Here is a 16,048-nt window from a genome sequence, read left to right as displayed (position 1 = left end):
TTCAAATGCGCTATGAGTATTTTATTCCAGATCTCCCAATCCCATTTTAATGCAAAGAAAAACTGATCCCGAAGGCATTTAAGCGGAAAGCGAAACCGCGGCTAGTACGGAATAGATTGACTTGCAAAACATCCGCAAAAGCATGCCAGTGATTTTATTCAAAAGAGAATCCAATTTAAAATCAACCATTCAGCACAGCGGGTCCCAATCATTTTTAACGAGATTTTTAAATAACAAAATAGTTTGTTACGTCTAATGTCGTTCGTTTTATCACGTTGGAATCCAATACTATGGTCAAACGGGATGTCGTGAGACAATTAATGTTTTTTTTTGTTCAAGTTCTGGAATATTCTGAAATTATTCCTTTTAAAATTGCTTTTGATTTGACGACCTTGGTGGTGCAGTGGTAAAGTGCTTGCCTCTGAACCCTGGTCGGCTCATGATGGAAAATGATATTTTTCTGATTGGCCCGGGTCTTGGATGTTTATCTATACCTACCTATATGCATTTGTATATAAGTAAAATCAGAAGCAAAATCTACTTGTACGGATTATTATGAAATTTGTTACACGGGTAGAATATAACCAGGAATACACATTGGGTACTTTTTATCCCGAAATTCCCACGGGAGCGAAGCCCCCGCAACAACTAAATTAAATTATTTAAAGTATAAAACAAGGTCTTACTATTAAATCATTACAATTCACTACTTACTTGCATAGGTTAAAAACAAAGTCGCTTCCCGCTGTCTGTCTGTCTGTTTGTCTGTATCTACGTGTAAGCTTAGATCTTTAAAACTATGCAACTGATTTTAATTCGAGTTTTTATGTAGATACATTGATTCAAAGGTTTATGGATTTACCCGAGTGAAGCCGGAACGGACCGCTAATAATAAAAATATTTAATGTGTTAACATGTCACCTGATTTTAAAACGAAACTAGGTTAGATAAAGACAATTGTGTTTTCAGCCGAGTAGAAGACGGATGCAGGCTCCAATGGGCCTCAATGCCGACATCACTCGTGTTTTCTTGATAATAGATGTTGCCCGCGACTTCACAGCGGAAAAAACGGTACTGCGGTAGTGGCGGCAGAAGTGAAAACTTGAATGTCAACGTTGTGCGTTTTTGAATTTTGTTTTATGACGCGAGTTTAAAATTTTTTACCCATCACAAAAGGTGTACAACGCCGCTAAAGAAATTTCACTTCAAAACTATCTAGATAAATTTCCATACCAACTTTCACGATCTCTGTAACCTAATGGTCATCAGGCCGGACTGCTACACCGGAAGTTCCGGGTTCAAACTCTGGTCAGGTCAAAATAGAAAATTACTTTTTAACCCCCGACGCAAAAAGAGGGGTATTATAAGTTTGACCACTAAATATATCTGCCTGTCTGTCGTCTGTCTCTCTGTGTACGTGGCACCGTTGCTCATCAAAGGGTGAACCGATTACATACATTTTGAAATTTTTGTGCGGTGTTTCTTAGATATGTTTAATCAAAATCGGTTTAGCCTTGATATCGGTTTAGTATTGAAAGTCGGTGTTTTTTTTAATTTGTTTAACAAATAAACTCGTAACATTATTCTGATTGACATAGGTCTTGGTTGTTTAGGAGATCGATTCAGCTAGATGGCTAGACTAGCTTACTTTAGTGACAAATTTCGAGGACCACAACGGAAAATATATTTTAATATTCCTCAAATCGCACCGCACATAAAAAGTACAGAATTATATGAACGGATATTAGAATTGTTGCTTTGAACGGCATTATGGGTAACGAGCATATCTTTTTGTGCATTTTACACAGACAACATAATATTTCGTTGCGTTAATGTACGTCAATTTATGCACGTGAAATAATCAGAATATGCTAAATAGTAGAATTTCCATGTGGTTCCCGCTAAAGCGGAGCATTTTCCGAGAAATTTCGCACAAAACACGCTGTTGAGAGTACTATAATTGTGTGTAATTTAATTCTACTTGCTTATAGTTTATGTATTTTAAATAAGTTTGAAAGAAACTAGAGACAATAAATAAATAAATAAATGAGGACAAACCACACATATTGAGCTAGCCCCAAAGTAAGTTCGAGACTTGTGTTATGGGATACTAACTCAACGATACTATATTTTATAACAAATACATATATAGATAAATATCCAAGACCCGGGCCAATCAGAAAAAGATCGTTTTCCATCATGACCCGACCGGGGATCGAACCCGGGACCTCTCGGTTCAGTGGCAAGAACTTTACCACTGCGCCACCGAGTACCCACAATACATGAGTTAATGACGTTAAACATTGACTTAAGACAAAAAGATTGATTTGAACCAGTCAACTTTGTCGGTAACTTTAAACTGCGCAGAAAAACGCAATGTACGCCATTTTGTGTAAGTAACATCTTTACAATAAAAAAATAATTCAGGGCGATGAAGATGAAGAAACATTACTTAATAGAGTAAGAATTAAAAAAAATCTATAATCCTTACAAGTCCTCTACCGCGCCTGTCTGCAGTTTGTGATAAACCCAAAAACTAATTCCATGATTTTCATGCGGTTTTCACCAATACATAGAGGGATTCCTGAGGATGGTTTAGGGGTATAATTTATTATGTTTTTACCCGAGCGAAACCGGGGCGGGCCGCTAGTATTTTAAACAATTTATTAATATCTAAATATTTAAATTGTTATCTCTTCCATTAGACCAGGAGTTTGTGGTAACTTTTCTTATTTATTAGATATTTTTTCCTCAAAATTGCCACATTATAGACCCAAAGCAGATGTTACGGGAACAATTGAACCCATTGTGGGTGTCGTCCCCTACGAGGGATAGACACGGACAATGTAGAAAATGACCTTTAACCATTTTTCTTCTTGTCATTTGACAAAAATTATACCTATTGCGAACCCACCGTTTGTAATAATGGCGGTTGAAATAACGCTTTACTACCTACTTCTGTTAATTCGACCGATTTGTTATATTTATTACCGTTTTGTTATTTTTACTAGTTGTCCGCCGCGAACTTGGACCTCGTGAACACAATAAATTTTTACAATATTGTGAATATTTCAAAAACGACTTAATCGATTTTGATGCCCCACGAACTTAAAAATTCCATTGACAGATCCTATATACCTTTTAAATTGCATCAAAATCAGACCGACGGTTCGAAAGTTATCGCGTTACAAACATACATACCTACATAAATAAATATATATATTATTCGCTCGCTCGGTCAATGATTTAATACATCTTATCTAGATGAAACATATTTGTTACAATTCTTTTTCAACTACCCTATTCTATATGTCTCAAAAATATTCTTAATTTTGTTATAAGTACCACTTTGTTATAGTACTCTCAGTAAAAATGGCAATATATTATATGAAGTTTGGTTTGGTGTGAGTCCAATTTGAGAGGCAATTTCAGTAAAATTACATTCGTCCCTTTTTGATAGAAATCATGTGACATGACAGGACGCTAACTCATCGTCTTTTGATAACTAAACTATGCCCCAGGATTCGCTTAAATGGGAACACACACAAATTTGGGGTATAGAAAAAGAAAATAAATGAAATAATTCTAATAAAAAAAATCTAGTATTTAATCTTATGTATATTTTACTTGTTTTCTAAACGTATTGATCATTAAAAATATCTTTCTTTTACCTAGCACATCAACCTATCAAAATTCATTGCAAACTCGTTGCTATTACTGCGCCATAGAGTTTCACGCAGGGTAACTTGATGTGTTGTTGACTGTACTGAACACTAATTTAGTAAATTCACAAACATTCATTCACTACGCTTTGCTTTATGGTTCAGTACCTACCTTTTGTTTCTTCTTCGTAATCGTATTTCTCATGGCTGAGGGACGTGATTATTACGTGGAATGAAACACACTTGGCGTTATTAATAAAATGGAGAAGGCAATGGTGGTTTGCCATTGCCTTCTCCATTTCACACACAAGTTAATAATAATCAACCAGTGTGCAGGTTTCCTCACGATGTTTTCCTTCACCGGAAGCAAGTGGTGGTCGATGAAAACTACTCGTAACTATACATGAGTCAATTTGGTATACAAACTCATGTGGCACGAGTAGGATTCGAACCTGGGACCTTTCGATCCACAGGCGGGCGTCTTAACCATTACACCACTACGGCTATTATACGCATGTATACACCACCTATTGTTTTAGGTAGGAGTTAATTCTCCGCCTCTCACGTTTTAGTTATTAGCATAAAAATATTTTTAGCCTAATCTTGGATGTTGCTACTCTCAATCAATATTTGGCTTCATTTTTATCTGGAAACAAAATTACCTGTTACAAAATTGATTTACGAAATTTCAATTGGATATTTTAAAATTGATTTATGTGTTAATATTATTGTTTACTAGCTTTTGCCGGCGGCTTCGCACGCGTTTGTTTCGTGCGTACGCTCATAACTTATTATTTACATACCGCGTGTAGTCAATTTAATTGGCTTCCCTTCATTCTCGGTAATTTGTAACGATCTGAAAACATTTTACTTATTCGATACATACTTAAATTTTGCGAATGGTCCCGAGTAATGTATGCTGGATGGCTGAAGGCCATTGATAAGAACAGAAATGGAATGGAGGGGTTATTAATATATTTTATTATTGTATATAAATACTAGCGACCTGTCTCGGCTTCATACAGGTGCAATATTATGCATGTTATTCATATTATTTATATAAAACTTACTCTTGATTCCCTCTATCTATTAAAAATACCCGCAAAAAAATCCATTGGGAAGTTTTAAGATCTAAGTCTTAATCTATTTACATAGGGACAGACATACAGCGGGAAGCGACTTTGTTTCATACTATGTGCTGATTAAACAAGCACAAATTAAAATATGCCCCTAAATAAATAAAAATAAATAAAATATTTATCAAGAACCAATCCATTCATTTCTCTGAGCCAACAAGCAAAAGGTAACGTTTTGTACGAACAACGAAACTCAATATTACGAACGAATTCCTATATATTTATGCTGAGAATGGCATGTAAGCAGTAATGGCGTGATCTTATTTAGATTATTTTTGGGGCGCTGTATTCGTCACGTGACGACGAAAAGCTCGTAAACCGATTACGAAATATTTGATATAAGGTTAATTCACATTCAGTTATTTTTTAAGCCCCGTCGCAAACAGAGAGGTTTTCTAAGTTTTCACCGCTAAGTCTGTCTGTCTGTCTGTGGACCAATTTGTTTGCGGTTTTTTTTTTATATTTGATAGCTAATTTTTACGCGGTGGTTCTTATATATGTTTGATCAAAATCGGTTCAGCCGTTCAAAAGTTGTAGCTAGATTAATATTGAAAATAGTTTTTTTTTTAATTTGTCAAACAAATAAACTTGTCAAATATAACCTAAAGCGGCGATGGTCTAGTGGTTTAAAGGCCGTCGGTCTGTGATCGAAAGGTTCGAAACCTATTCGTGCCCCCTGCGTTTGGTAGACCAAATTTATTTTCCGTTGAAGGAAAACATCGTGAGCAAACCTGTATGCTGTTTGAAAATTTAGTATGTATACAGTAGTTCAAATTCAATTTCAAAATTCTTTATTCAATTTAGGATGATATACATCACTTATTGACGTCAAAAAACTAAGTCTACTGCCGGCTTCCAAAGCGCGAAGGTGAAGAAGAAGCGGCGCAACAAACTTCACCGCAGCCTTTTCTCCAAGGACGTCAATATTAAAAATTAGATTGACGAATTTACATCATTATTAAAAATGTCAAAAGTTGAATGAATAAATAAAATAAAAGTTGTATTTCCAATAAAATTATTGAAAATTGTCACACAAAAAAAAATATATATATGATGTCACACAAATAAAAAGCTAAATGTACAAAACGTACGTAATAATGTCATAAATCAATTACATATGTTATGAGGACACTGCACCATGCTTGGGCCAGACATTATTGTCGTTCACATAATCATCAGACTTGTAATATGCCTTTTTACAAAGTACTTCATACTACCTCTCTCCAACCATCATTCAGTCAGCAATCACTCCACCTGCCGTCACGCCGACGTGCCAGTTGTCCTGCCCAGTTCCACTTCAGGTTCATGACCGCGTCATGTATACATACGTCATAATATATATACCAAATAGTAAGTAGATACTCACTAGATGTCGGTAAGTAGTCGTATAAGCTATCAGATATCACTATTAGCAATAACACACTCGAAAAGAAAGAAATAAGGCGAATTAACATTGATTGATTATACATATATTATACTACTGAACAAGCGACCCGATAACAAGCGATCACCGAAGCCTGGACGTGTTTATACTACTGACTGAACAAGCGACCCGATGGCAAGCGGTCACCGAAGCCTGGACGTGTGTAACACCAGAGGTGTCACACGCGCATTGCAGTCACTGAATTAATTCTTTGCCAGCCCCTTTTCACTTTGCGCCTTCCTCCTGTAGTAGCTACGTACCTGAAACAAATACATTTAATTGTTAAAAAAATGACGCTGTCACACCATACATGAAGTTCAACACCGAGCACTAGATGGCGCTGTACGAAGTTAGAACGCGCTATGGTTTCGCTCACGCCAGAATATGACTTCGCTGTGTGCATTTTGAATTGTTATCTATTAGAGACTAGGCATTCCTAATATAGGTGCAGTAACCTTCCGGGCGTCCACTTGTGGGTCTCACACAGGGCTGAACCTACCTGTAATTAGAGACTTAGTAATATTGAAAGGGCTAAATATTTGGTCTCCTCCGGGCATCCACTTGTGGGTCTCACAAAGGGAACCGATTGTTTTACCTTTATAATATTAGTAAAACTATTCATATCTTTGTTTAAGCTGGAGCCCTGCGCAGCCATAGACTGCGGCGAACTCATAAACAAAGATATTCTTTACGAAATACTTCATACTCTGTACTGTAAAATCTTGCAATAAACTTTGTTAACTTTATCATCGAATTTCCCTGAATTTCCCTTGTCGCCTCACACTTTCCCTACAACGCTAAATTGCCGGACCAATAAGACTGATTCAAGTGTACAAAATTTAAAATCAATCCAACGTTTTCGCAGAAAATAGATCTATTAACACGAGTGATTCGATTGTTATTCTTTTGTTTTTTTTTTTATTTATTTTCGGAGCTCTAAAAAGGAAATCAAAACATAAAAAGTCTATAAATTGTTATCACAAACTGACTGAACAGACTAAACTGCGAATTTCCGTGTAAAAGAGGGCGAAAGAGAGAAAAAAAAAGCCGACGATTTCGTTTTTCATTTCCTATGGATGTAAATTTTCGATTCGGGATCAAATACGAAGTTGGTTTTATGTGACACACCGCCAGCGCTAACAGTGAACTTCTTTCTTGTAAATTTTTACATTCCTACAACGTTATTGGTTCCTTATTATGTTGTGTTTCATAATTATACTTATGAGAAACAATATAATACATCGGCTGCACTGAGCATATTATGAGAAAATAATTTTATTTTATCCTATAATAGATATACTTACATTAACTTTAATAGTGAAAAAATCCGTATATACTTACATTAACTTTAATAGTGAAAAAATTGTCCAGTTCTCTTTCAGTCTTTATTTTTTTTCGAGTGTGTTGTATTCAAACCGCCTAAAGATATTTGACATGACTTTTACGCCTACCTAACCCCGTCTAATGGCAAGTAATCGAATACACACAAGTCAAGCAGACTGTCAATCAGTGTTCAGGTTTCTTTACAATGTTTTCCTTCACCGGAAACAAGTGGTGGTCTATGAAAACTACTATACATGAGTCAGATTGGTATACAAACTCATGTGGCACGAGTAGGTTTCGAACCTGTGACCTTTCGAACACAGGCGGACGGTCTTAACCACTTGACAACCACCGTTTAACCAAAGAGATAGTATTGCAGATTGCTGGATATACACAGACAATTTTATTGAAAAAATTGCCTATAGAAGTGTTACTTACCAGGCAATCTATTTGTCAGGCAATCTGTCTGTCTGTCTGTCAGCTATCAATATACGTAATCGTCGAACCGCCGTATAATAAAACGGGTTGCAAACAATGGTGAATGGATGTGTTAGGCGCGTATTGTTTCTGAATCACGTCTTTATCACATGCGGGGCAGACAGAGCCTGGGGGCCTACCATCAACTATTACACAATGATTCAAATGCAGGGCAGTTCAGTTAAGGAACCTAAAATGAATCGCGTTATTTGGTACCACCAACTTATCTTAATAAAGTCGCTTTTGAATCGTAAGGAGTGAATGAAATCAATTTAAAAAATTAAAAATGTCTCTGAATCGTAAACCCCAGTGACAGTAGCCAAATGTAAGAAAGAGATGAGGCTATACGATGTCGATATATTACATCTCATTTCAAGAGTTGCGTTCCGATATGAAATTCTTACCATTTTGGGCAAACAATACGCACCTTTTTATTACTTAAAATTATGTATATAACATATAATATAAATGTATATTATTATCTAGATGTTACATGACTATAGTAAATACAAAACAATAAAATAAAATATTTAAATTGAAATAAATGCAATATTATGCAGACTAAAAATTTGTTGGTCATAACATCTAAACACAATGTTCGGAACATAAAAACCGTACCACGAAAGAGTTTCCGTGGCAAAATTCGGAACTATCAATAACAAATAGACTACATCGTTGTTTTCAGCGACAGTAGCGCCAAGTCTGTGGGACTTCTTTCGTGGAAACCTATCTGAAATAGTAACTTTTTTTTTGAATCGCCAATTTTGACAGCCAAGCGATCCAGTTTACGTTCTCAATGCACATCATGGTACGGTATTGTATGCAAAATGAGTGAATGAAATCGAATTGGCGTATTGTTTTGGTCACTACCTATAATGGATCGTTATATCATCTTGATGGTACGAATTTGCGATGCAGATCAGTTTAGGTCGTAAAGTGGATCGCGTTAAAAGATGATGGTAAGCCCCCTGGTTTCGAGGGCCTTTGATATGGTGTTCGTTATGACAGCGTACTTTGCCAATTGAAGAAAGTTGTCAGTAAAATTTATTTTTTGTTTTTATTTTAACAGATTTCGGTTTTTTTTACTAATTTTTGAGTGTTAACTTAGAGTGGGTTGCACCACTCAACTCTGACGTTAACTTTAGCGTTTACGCAAAGTAGGTACGTCATTTTGTTTGAACGTCAGCGGCGCGCAGGTCACAGTCGACGTGAAAGATGACTGGTGCAACTCACCTTTAGATTTTCAATTCCTTTCCTTTGTCTCTCTAATACTCGCGTGTACTCTGTTTCATTCGGGGCTGTGATGCCGCGAAGTCGGTTTCAGTGTAAAAAATAAAAATTCAGTTGTGATTTAATGACGGGCCGCCTGCTCTAAGTATAGCTACTAAGTTGACGATATAGCTGTCAGGAGTCTGCTGGGGATCCAAAGACCACAGATATCTTAAACACTGGATTACTACCTCAGCTATCAGAGTTCTAAGCGCACGAAGCGGCGGCGCAACGAACTTAGTCTTCTTAATCGCCGCAGCATTTTCTATACCCCATTTCTGAGCCATGAGACTAGTACACGTTTAAACAAAGTAGCATATATTTCCACTCGGGTCTATCGCGAACAAACAGACAGACGCGGCAATGGACTTTGTTTTACAAATGTAAGGATACATACGAAACATCAAAATAGTCTCAGAGCAATTTAACCTTGAAAGTGTGACAAACAAACCAATATACAGGACTTTCGAGCAAACTTTTCAATCGGTAACCTAATAGCACACAGAGTAAATAATTACCCACCGAATCGATCAATCGTCGGACAGTCGTCGAAGATTCGTGTAATGGATAGCGGGAAAATCGGCATTTATTTACCGACTGCCTATCGATCAACTGTGAGTCGGGTTCTCGTTCCGCGGGCCCTATAGTTCCAACATGCATTTCGCAGACAAACAAAAAACAATATTTTTAAACATGTTAGGTTAGGATGACGGTGAAGTATCCTACCACTATAATTCTCTCTTGTCGATGCGGAGCGAATGAAATATATAACTCACGTTGCGATGCAAATTTTATTCCAACAAGCAGAAGAACGCAGCAGGAAGAATTAGGTGGAGAGAAATCACAGCACAAGCAGAATAGTTCACAGCGTAGCACAAGAATAGTAAATTGTTCGTAAGAAGGTAAAGGAAAGTTCAAGCAGAATGATAACTGAGCCGGTAATGGCGTCGCGTCAGTTATTGTTGTAGCATAAGCGGGCGGGTAGCCAACTAGCGAGCGGTCCGCGTCTCAGGTGAATCTGTACTGGTCAGGTGAGGTGCGCGAGCGCAGGACTGTCCCCCCGTACATATCCCGTTATGACTAGTGCGTCGGAATTATCGATGCACGCTATCGATGAATGGTAAATGTGGTTTACACTATACAATATTAAGTTAGTTACTTCCTTATGTTAAACTGTGTTTATAATTAAGTTATATAATATTATTTGTTTGTATATTTATATTGTATCCACTTTAATATGTAAATACTTTATACAATGCTATTATTTATTTTTGTATTAAATGTAAGTAAGTATATTTATATTACAATAACAAAATGTTTATGAATTATTAGTTATTTATGTTTCAGATTCAGCGGAGCCCGCCACAGACATAACAGGGTGACTTTTTAAACATTGACATCCTTTTGTCAAAATGCTTTTCATATTATGCTGTCATACTTAACAACTTTTTGTATTGCAATCTCGAAATTGCGAAAAAAAAAACGTGTTGCCCTCCCGGAAGCCGGCAGAAGTGAAAACTTGAATATTAGCGTTGTCCATTTTGGACGTCTCACGAATTTTCGGTCAATTCACATGTCCTGACGCGTGTTTAATTTTTTTACCCATCACAAATAATGCACAACGCTGCTAAAGAAGTTTTCACTTCAAAATTCCGCGGTTCCGTACAAAATCAAATAGCTAACTTGAGGAAAAAACAAAGTATTTTGATTATTAAACAAATAAAAATAAAACAATTGACTTATTAAACATCAAATTGTCAAATAGAACAGCTGAAAACGTCAACATTGCTCCCATGTTATGAACACCCCCAATTCAGAACTCGTATCATAATTCACGATTGCACCTCACTAAATCTGACCCTAGTCAAACAAATCAAAGCTGTCGACGTATTGTGAACCGATTTTAATATGATAGAGTGGTGTCATAGATCTATATTACCCTAAATACCGAAGGCCCTGCGCGCTGTATATATATAAATAAATAAATATATTAGGACAAATCGCACAGATTGAGCTAGCCCCAAAGTAAGTTCGAGACTTGTGTTATGGGATACTAACTCAACGATACTATATTTTATAACAAATATATATATAGACAATGGGGCCAATCATAAAAAGATCATTTTCCATCATGACCCGACCGGGGATCGAACCCGAGACCTCTCGATTCAGAGGCAAGAACTTTACCACTGCCCCACCGAGGTCGTCAAGTATAGTCGCTGTATATTTGTATCCCATTTTAATAATAATTATAATTCACACAGTTCGGCCTTGTTGGCGAAACAGCCAATGCCGTTGACAATACAGCCATTGTTCAAAAAAGTTACACGATTAATTTAATATTTCGTGGAGATTCCTATCTCATCCTCTCGTATTTATGGTTTCATTCGGGGCTGTGAAACCTTGTTTTTAACTAGTTTGTAACCGTTATTATTTTTAAGTCGATCTCACAGCTTCCTTACATATTATAAAACAAAGTCCTCTACCTCTCTGTCTGTCTGTTCGCGATGAACTCAAAAACGACTGCATGGATTTTCATGCGGTTTTCACCAATAGATAGTGTGATTCCCGAGGAAGGTTTAGGCGTATAATTCATTATGTTTTAACCCGAGCGAGGCCGGGACGAGCCGCTAGTAATAAATAAACGTTACAATTTTGGAAATTAGCTTGTAATTTTGCGTGACGCCAATCCTACTTGGGTATGTCACAGCTGCCAAAGCTATTATAGAATTGTGTGTGTATCTGGGTAAAAGTATTATTATTATATTGATTATATTAGTATTATATTGATTAGAAGTCAACAAAGTCTTAACACAACCACCATTTTATTATCCTACACAAGCATACAAAGTCACTTAGGTATAACACGGAAATTACTAGCTAAACAGATCACTAAATTTACAGGTATGTAAGTTGTATGTCGGGCAATAATTAACGTAATTAATGATGTATTGAGTAACTGGCTCGCTCTGGTCAAAAGTGCAGCGTAATCTATATACATATTATAGGTAGGTAAGTACTATGATATTTAACACAGGCTATAGATACCGATCGCGCGAAGTGAAAATAAAAACGTAGGAAAACAGACCTGGGCTCCGACGATCAACGGCTAGGAATGCCAGAAAATCGCTTGAATTAGAGAGAGAGAGAGAGAGAGAGAGACGTCCACGGTAGAATATATAATGGTCCTATGCTAGGGCTAACCACGTGTCAGAAACGCGTAGATGCGGCGTCTACACCGATGTATATCTATGAGAGGTGCTACAAGCCGTCAGCCCTTTTCAAAAGGAATGGACAGGTTGATTTTTCTGGTAAATATTGAAAGTGGAACTGTGTCAATATAATATGAGGGAAGAAAAGGTCACATAAGGTCAGATATGTGAGTAATAATTGTGATTGTGAATAGTCGACATGATTTCTGATACACATACACGGATAAATTTTGGTTTTATATTTTTTTTACACATTTTTATAAATTGCATTCATTTCTTGGCTTGTCACTAGTTTACTACTGCTTTGTGTTTTGACGACATCCGTGGCCTAATGGTCACCATGCCAGTCTGTTACACCGGAGGTCCCGGGTTCGGTCCCCGGTCAGGTCAACATGGAAAATGATATTTTTCAGATTGACCTGGGTCTTGGATGTTCATCTATTTATGTTATAGAATATAGTATCGTTGAATTAGTATCCCATAACACAAATCTGGAACTTACTTTGGAGCTAGCTCAATCTGTGTGATTTGTTCTAATATATTTATATTTATTTATTTTACTGTAATAGTATATCTATTACTTTCTACTAAAATTCTTTATCTGGTCTAACATAATATGTATATTTTAATTATATATTACACTTTTGCCCAGCAGTGGGACTCAAATAGCTAATATATATAAAATATAAACAAAAATTACACAATAATAAACTCGAAAATAAGAAGACATTACAATGAAATTTATTTATAATAAACTAGACTTTGCCAACAGCTACGCCCGCGTAATTTTTTTTCTTTCGGGACGAATGGTATCCTATGTCCTTCTCCATACTTCAAACTACATGTATACATTTCAAGAAGATTGGTTGAGTAGATAGAGCGTGGTAGATACATCGAAATTTTAACAAACAAATAAACGAACGAACAAACTTACTTTCACATTTATAATATTAATTAGGACTAGTGGCCCGTCCCGACTACGCTCGGGTAAAACCATAATAAATTATATACTTCAACCTTCCTCTCGAATCACTCTATCTACTAAAAAATACGGCATCCAAATTCGTTGCATAGTTTTAAAGATCTAAGCATACTTATGGACAGACAGACAGCGGGAAGCAACATAGCGTAGCCCTTCTCCCACTGCAAAGCCCATCAGTATCCATATTTGTTTCTATATTAGTGAACTAGCTGTTTAATCGCGGCTTCGTCCGTTTAAATGCCCGCGGGAACAGGTTTTTCTTCATATTAAAATAGAATTGGGATAAAAATTGGTAGAAATAAAATATCCACAGCGCTTTTAAAATACACACAATGCCATCTAGCGTTTTATTGCAAAGTTTATAGCATTCAGCGCCACCTATAATAGAATACAGGTTTTTCGCAAATCCCACAGGAACAATAGTTTTTTCCAGGATGAATGGTACCGCATGTTCTTCTCCATACTCTTAATTATATATATGCGAAATTTCAAGAAGATTGGATGAGTAGATAACGCGTGAAGAGCTAAGAAACAAACATATTTACTTTCGCATTTAAAATATTAGTTGGGTTTGGTATTAAGACCTATACAATAAAAAAAATAATTGAAATGCAATTGAATCTTCATACTCACCCAATCGGCACACCGGTAGTAATCACCTCTAACAAAAGACTTACAGATTACACACGGATATGTTCAACATGCTTCAACGAACAAAAGATAAGCTTTATTGTGAATAAAAACGTTTTTTTGGTTTAGATATAAGTAAGGAGTTTCGGGGTATCAGAGTTATTGTTGAAACGCGCCGTGTGTTAAGTTAAATATACATATAAAAGAATGAATGGCTGTGCTTCTTTTGTACACGATCAAAGGAAAATATCAAGCATTAAATTCTATTTTTGGTACAAAATTCCGATAAATCCTACTTCCTACCTACTATAATACTTATTATAAATGCGAAAGTTTGTGATTATGTATTTGTGAGTGTACCAATGTTTGTTACTCTTTCGCGCAAATTTACTGGACGGATTGTTATGAAATTTGGTACACGGGTAGAATATAATCTGAAATAACAGATAGGATACTTTTTATAACGAAATTCCCACGGGAGCGAAGCCCCGGGGCGCATCTAGTGTATATATATTTGCCTCCTCATCGATTTCGATGACTGCGACCGTTGACAATGATAACTATATTCAAAATTTAATAAAGCATATGATACATACACTATGGGCGCCCCTTGGCGAGGAGTTCCCAGGGCCATAGCCTAACCTGTTCTTCCTTAAATACGGCCCTGTTTCATCTAACATGGGCTCGCATGATCATTAAAATAGCAGAAGATATTTTAAGATCAGAAGCCAGCCATTTTTGTTTCCTTAAGATCTCAGGTTATAAAAGGGGCAGTTTTATACGCCCATTGGGTTAATGTTTTTATACAAAAGGCTTTTCAGATAAGCCGAATAGGGTTTTCCTTGCATATATAATATATACTCGCATTTTATAAGAAAGAAAAAAAAATTATTTCGTACATACATATCATACAATCGTATCACAGGAGACTTGCGTGAAACGTGCACGCAAGTTTCTTTTCGCGCAAGTGTCTTTTGCGCATGTGTCTTGCGCGCAAAAGTACCAAACTCATATACAATATACATACATAACACTTTACAATACCTATTTAAGAAAAATGCCAGTTGCACCATTATGGATATAGCTCAGTAGCAAATGCCAAAGCATAAAATAAAAGTTAATACATAAAAACAAAAAAAATATATATTTCAAATTGTATACCAATCTCACTTATATATAATACCTAAATAGCTTTAGTTCGTATTATTTATTTTTTTATTAACTTTTTATTATTGAGAAATATAATGAAAAATATTCGACGGAGAAATTCGATGATCCTCTTAATTTGTAAATTATAATTAAAAAAGTTTTTCGAGCATGTCCTCATTTCGAATAATCTTTGTTCAAATATGATATCGATTCTCGGTAATTCATAACTCATCCGACAGAGGTACATCTATCTACGCATGATGATGACTTACATTGATAACAATTTATATTCCTTCGGCTTTCTAGCTTTCATTTTTCTTTCAGCAACACAGGATGGTGTTGCGGACTAAGGTATGAGATGAAGCGGGAATTCGCCTATAAAAATACGAAATGGATCTGTACGATACGGCCTAGTGAACGGCACGATCACCATACATTTTCGATGTAAAGTTGAGATGTGATGAAGAAGGGATAGTTCGTCAATAGTTGTTTATTGAAACCACAAGTTAATTTAGACAAATCCTTCCTCGATTTGAGCTTGATTGTGACCCAATAGTCGATGTATTTTCACAGTAAAATGTAAACTAAAACAGCTGATGCAGGTGACCTACTTAAATACGGCCCGCGCGCATCAATAATGTGAGATGTAAGATCGCACAGGATCAATACTCGTCACACAACTATTAAGACGTACCTAGACTGTAAGTAGTTGTCTTTAGGCGACTGGAATAAAACCTGACGCCAATGTTAGAATTAACACACTCGAAAATACTGCTGGCTGTTTA

General features: G+C 36.2%; 1 protein-coding gene across 3 annotated transcripts in view; it reads right to left on the bottom strand.

The window, feature by feature from the left end:
* Positions 1-16,048, bottom strand: part of LOC128679690 (KH domain-containing, RNA-binding, signal transduction-associated protein 2-like) — a 172,490-nt gene that overhangs the window by 115,804 nt on the left and 40,638 nt on the right. The window contains exons 1-2 of one of the 3 annotated variants that reach the window (XM_053762086.2): positions 10,067-10,253; positions 6,339-6,481 (exon numbers count right to left, since the gene is read on the bottom strand). The exons of 1 other annotated variant lie outside the window; for it this stretch is intronic. The gene's annotated coding sequence lies outside the window, so the exon portion shown is untranslated. Of the gene's footprint in view, positions 1-6,338; positions 6,482-10,066; positions 10,254-16,048 lie in introns of those variants that run through there. One more of the 3 variants, XM_053762087.2, reaches the window with a different exon arrangement.

The sequence above is a fragment of the Plodia interpunctella genome, chromosome 22 (assembly GCF_027563975.2).
Source record: "Plodia interpunctella isolate USDA-ARS_2022_Savannah chromosome 22, ilPloInte3.2, whole genome shotgun sequence".
Classification (NCBI taxonomy): Eukaryota; Metazoa; Arthropoda; class Insecta; order Lepidoptera; family Pyralidae; genus Plodia; species Plodia interpunctella.
The sequence above is the reverse complement of the archived record's forward strand: the minus strand, read 5'-3'. Positions and strand labels throughout refer to the sequence as shown.